Raw genomic sequence first — 6000 nt, 5'->3', positions numbered from 1 at the left:
TTTTCTTTTCTTTTCTTTTCTTTTCTTTTCTTTTCTTTTCTTTTCTTGCTGGTAAAATATTTAGGTCTTTTACATTTTTAAACAGGAAAAGAGTGAAAGGAAGAATAATATGTCATGGCACGTGAATGTTCTGTGACATTCAAGCTTCACAGAATGTCAGTAAATAAAGGTATTAGAAAACAGCCTTACTCTTTCATTTGTGTATTGTTCATGGTATTGTTTGGCAGCTTGTGGTGCTACAGTAGTAGAGTGGAGTCCTTGCATTGGAGATAGTATGACCCTCAAAGCCTAATCTACTTTTACTCTCTGGCCAAGTTAGGAAAAGTTTGCCAACCCTTGGTTTAAATCATGAAAATATGTGGAGGCTTTCATTGATAGATTTAGTTAAACTGCAGATGGTTTAGGCAACTCTGCTTTTTCTTTTTTAAGATCTTTGTAGTAGTTCTCAGACTAAGTAGATTTCCTGTTCCAGTAAATCCTTACTAACAAAGTGGATTCTTTTATAAGTTATACAAGAATTGTTGTGATAGCAGTGGATGTCACTCTTGACCTATGTGGACTTAACATTCATGTTTTTTAACTGTTGGCTAGCAACCCCAGGGATCTAAGGACCGGCAATTATTTGTAGTTTTGCTGAAGCATGAATTTAAATGATGACTGTGGGAAAATGGCATGGCAATGAATGTTCAGTTACTTTACCTGACATTCAACATACAGGTAGTTGCTTTTATGAATAACTCTTATAAAATACAATCAAGTGTCATTTTTTTTTTTATGGGGAAGTGTGTGTAATATGGGATTTAAGAGGTTACTACAAAGGTCAAGGATTTTATTGTAGGAGAAAAAATCATTCCATTACTAAGCCACATATCAGTATCAGTTTGAAAGCAGGTATTAGGTCATTCTGTAACAGAAATTGTCCAAAGGGAGAGAAACTTAGTTTTGTGATATTGTATTCTAAAATGAAAGTGCTATTCTAGACATCGGTTAGGACTTTAGAGCAAATCTGTTATAATTAAGCCAATCCGCTCAGTCAACTAGATAGAAACTAACAGCTGGTATATTCTCTGATTCAAGCCTCTGTTGGCTGTTCTGTCAGTAGTTCCATCCAGAGTGTATGTGACATAAAGAAAATATTTGTTGAATCAGTAAGGAGCACTGTGTTATGGTAAGATAAATCATTTCCTTATTATCTTAGAAAATTTGTTCACATATATTTTGAACACTGTCATAATATTCCTGTTCTTAAACCTAGTCAGGCATATCTGAATATCTTAGTCCTGTGATCTTATTTTTTATGCTATTATAATTATAACAATGTAAATTAAATATAAATTATAATTTTTTTCCTTTGAACTGGAATGAAGTAGAGAATTGGTTCAAAAATAAGGGTAGTACAGTAGTCTTAATGTCAAAGTACGGATTCTAACCTGATTTTAAAATTTTTTATATTTTGAGGAATACTTTTTTTAAAAAAAATATTCCATCATATTCTTCTCTACACAAGAAAAAAAATCTGTTTTTTTTTTTTTTTATTACCTCAGATAGTAATTTAGGGCAGTGTTTACCTAGAAATATACCATTTCAGAGTCTGTAGGTCATGATGAAGTCATATTGCCAAAATATTCTCTTTTATGCTTTCTGATTGTAAGACTGCATCAGTTTGGGTCACCTGGGTGGCCCAGTCGGTTAAGCGTCCGACTTCAGCTCAGGTCATGATCTTACACTCCGTGAGTTCACGCCCCACATCAGGCTCTGTGCTGACAGCTCGGAGCCTGGAGCCTGCTTCGGATTCTGTGACTCCTTCTCTCTCTGCCCTTCCGCCTCTCACTCTGTCTCTCTCTCTCAAAAATAAATAAACATTAAAAAAAAATTAAAAAAAAAAAACTGCATCAGTTTAACATCCAAAGTCTCCCCTCTTAGATAAGTGTTAGACTGTTGCTACCTATGAATTTCACATAACTAATGTGAGGGGGGGTTACAGAAAGATAACTTCCACCTGACTCTGTTCAATTCTTCACTTGACCCATTCTGACTTCATAAGATAAAGTTGCCTTTTACTTCTTACATATAATGTGAAGAAATATATCAAATTTTGAAAGGCAGTTATAGTAAACAGTCTTATTCATTCCTTTTCATTGTACTAACTCAGGGGAGAAAGAGTAGGTGAAAAGAGCCTGAGCTCTCTAGAGTTACAGAAGTAGATTAAAATGCTGTATCTCTCCATCATATCCTGATTATATGACCATGGACCTCTCTGGGTATATAACATGTAAATGGGCATAATAATTTAGACCTCAGAAAAGTGTTGTAAAAGTTGATTTGTATGGAAAGCACCTAGTATGGTAGCATGGTATCTGCCATGGTAAACATGCAATCATGTTAGCTGTTGTTATTTATAGTCAGGTACCCCACTGATGTTTAATTAGAGCAAGCTTCTGCTCTCTTTGCAAACAGAGGAACAGCACACAAATGAACCGTAAAGGTCCAGAACCTAATCACTTAAGGCATTGTTTAGAACTTTCCTGTGTTTTCTATATAAGCTTCTAGTTAAAACAAATCTTGTTGATCTGGTTAAGTCATTTGCTGGAGGTTATAATTCATAGAATAATATATTGGATAGAATTTATGGAGGAGAGGAGATTCACAGAGGGTGCTGTTGCTTCACTCTCTGGGTGATTTGTTTTGGGGAAATTAAAGAATACATATTATTTTAGTTAGTCAATATAAAAATTATGTGTATAGGTAACTTAATTACTAAAAAGTGAAGTACTGTGTAATTTTTTAAAATCTCATACCAACTCAGGGCACAGCTGAAGTTCTTTATTAACCAGTTGTATTCCAAAAGATTCTGAATAATCATATTAATAATTAATACTAATTACAGATCCTTAGTTTCAGTTCTCTGCGAGTTTGCCTTATAGACTGTATCTGATTTTTAGCACTTTCACAAAATTGTTCAAGTCAATAAATGGAAAAAAAAAAAAACACACCTTGTTTGGCTACCTGGTAGTGGCTCTTGTAAGATTTGATCCTTTGTCCTTTAAAATGGGAATGATGACTACAATAGAAATACCTGTAACTTAGCACAATTCAAAAAGGAGTACTCCAGCAACAATAGGACTGTCATAACTGGACAGTATGTTGGGATAATTTTCTTGGATTTTAACTAATTTAGTAATACATGTCATCCAATACCATAGATAATTAAGAATTAGATGTCTTAAGAAAGCTAATTGTAGTTATTTTTTAAAAAATCTTATTGTAAAAACACATTCATTAAGATGGAAAGAGGCAGATATTAGTGACTGCTTTATAGATGAGGAAATTGGTCCATAGAAATTTGATCTATAAGGTCATTTCAGTAAATAGATTCAAGTTGTCAGTTTTTAATGGTGTGTTTTTCTCACTAGAAATGGGTCATTGTTGAGGAGATATTTGTATGTTTAATGATCCTGGAAATATAGGCTGTTATCTTAATGTTTTAAATAAAATATAAATAAATATTGAGCAATTTATATATCCCAGTAGGTGTGTGTTGTTTTTTTTTTTTAAGTAAACTCTACACCTAATGTGGGGCTTGAACTCGTGACCCCGAGATCAAGAGTCACATGCTGTACTGACTGAGCCAGCCTGGCCCCCCTACGCCTAGTAGTTTTAAACTGTGAAGTTTCATGGGTTTCTTTCTTTTTTTTTTTTTTTTAAATGTTTCTTTATTTTTGAAAGAGAGAGAGAGAGAGACAGCATGAGCAGGGGAAGGAAGGACAGAGAGAGAGGGAGACACAGAATCGGAAGCAGGCTTGAGGCTCTGAGCTGTCAGCACAGAGCCTCACTGGGTGGGGTGAGGGGGCTCGAACTCACAAACTGCGAGATCATGACCTGAGCCAAAGTCAGATGCTCAACCGACTGAGCCACCCAGGCACCCCTCTTTTCTTTTTAAATGTTTATTTACTTATTTTTGAGAGAGAGAAAGAGAGGGAGACACAGAATCCTTAGCAGTCTTCAGGTTCTGAGCTGTCAGCACAGAGCCCAACACGGGGCTGAAACTCATGAACTGTGAGATCATCACCTAAGCTGAAGTCAGATGCTTAACTGACTAAGCCACCCCAGCGCCCAAAACCGTGAAGTTTCAATACAGGAAACTGGTTTTTTAGACCATACCCATGACTGTCTGTGAAGTATTGCCAGTGTTGCTTTAACAGCAGTTTATACCCCTTCTACCCCAAAGTATGAAAGATTGGAAGTAGTAGACCATAGTAAACTTAAAATAAGTCAGCAGTGGGGCATCTGAGTGGCTCAGTTGGTTACGCGTCTGACTTTGGCTCAGGTCAAGATCTTACGGTTCATGAGTTCAAGCCCCACGTCAGGCTTGAGCTGACAGCTCAGAGCCTGGAGCCTGCTTCAGATTCTGTGTCTCCCTCTGTCTGAACCTCCCTTGCTTGCACTCTGTCTCTTGCTCTGTCTCAAAAATAAATAAACATTAAAAATTAAAAAAGAAGAAGTCAGCAGTGACACCCAGGTGATTGTGTAGTGTTTTTCTAGACAAGTGCCCATCTTTTTTCCAATTAAATGTCTAGAATAAGGGAAGAGTGGTTATAATAAAGACAGGTGTTTAGAGAAGATTCATAGCTGTGGAAACAAAACCAGAATGCACATGTTTGAAGAACTATAAGGTAGGGAAGTGATTAGACTTGTTTGTTGACTTTGAAGAGTTAAGCTTGGATCTGTGTGTGGAAGCTAAAGTAAGGAAGACTTTGAAAGAACTTGATAGTTGTCAGAGCTATCTGGAAATGGTAATGGTTTTCCTTGGGAGATAGAATGTTTCCTTTGTTTTGTTGTCATAGAATAGACTGTCACCTGGTGTGCATCAAGAGGTTTAGAGTCTGAACTTTTCCATGGTATTTTCTGTTCCTAAAATAAAGAGGGTAAGTAAGTGTGCAGTGTATTATTAAAGGGGTGTGGAAAAAAGGGATTGCTAGAAAGTTTCTTTACAAAAAAGAAGACCTGTCATGGACATTCCACCCCCTCCCCCAAAATGACAGATTTTATCTACATTTTGTATGATACTTTTCCACTCTAGTATTTCCTTCTGTAAAGTAGCATTTCAGTTTATTTGCGAAGGAATATAGTTGATAACTTTGAAGGCCTGTATTTCTTCCTCTTGGTTGGTATTCACTAGGTATAAATGAAATATCAGAGTATTTGCCACACTATTATTGCAAAAATACATACATGATAGCCCCTTAAGGTCATCATGAGATGAGAAGAAAAAGCTTTATTTAGATAAACTTTAGACTAGAAGACTGAAGTATGACCTGCTTGATTAGGGGTCCTTCTTTGTACTCTTCAGCTACTTTTCGACTTTTCCAAATTGCCACATTATTTTTATTCACCAGATAGAATTCCCTTCACTCTGCTCCCTTCTGTTCACTGGTTTCCATGATCTGCCAGTCCACTTTCATAAGGGCCGCCAATTGACAGTGCTGCTTTGTTGTTCTTCCCAGCTCTACTCTAGGGCTCCTGCCGCTGACCTCAAATGCAGGAGCAGCAGAGGTGCTTTGAGAGAGAGAGAACAGAATGTCAAAGAGTCCAGCGGGGGACCAACAGATTGTGGGAAACCATGTGACTGTGTGATTCACATCTCCAAGGAGAGAGAACCGGTTGTTTCTGTGTCTAGATCCACCCTGTTATGAGGATAATACCATCAATAATGTAATTTTAATTGCCTGGATGCTTTGACACTGGGTTTTAGCAGTGAAGTTACTGGTCAGATGAGTTTGAGTAGAACTGAATTTGATGGCATTTAAATCAAGAGAGTGGATAATGACTTTTGTAGTTTAAAACATTTTAGGCATTATGGGAAGAGGGTAATTCATCTATGTATATATGTATTGTCACTAAAATATTCAACTCGATTCTTTTGCTACCAGCCTTAGATGACCTGATGCTATTTGGTTTGTATATTGCTTCTCATCCTGAAACCCTTAAAAATGTGACTTA

At 36.5% G+C, this 6000-nt stretch overlaps 1 protein-coding gene across 10 annotated transcripts in view; it reads left to right on the top strand.

Annotated features, from left to right (window-relative positions):
- The window catches only part of JMJD1C (jumonji domain containing 1C), a 318019-nt gene that overhangs the window by 267109 nt on the left and 44910 nt on the right, over positions 1-6000 (top strand). The gene's annotated exons all lie outside the window — the stretch shown is intronic.

Source organism: Panthera uncia, chromosome D2 (assembly GCF_023721935.1).
Source record: "Panthera uncia isolate 11264 chromosome D2, Puncia_PCG_1.0, whole genome shotgun sequence".
NCBI lineage: Eukaryota > Metazoa > Chordata > Mammalia > Carnivora > Felidae > Panthera > Panthera uncia.
This window is presented reverse-complemented; position numbering and strand designations above follow the sequence as displayed.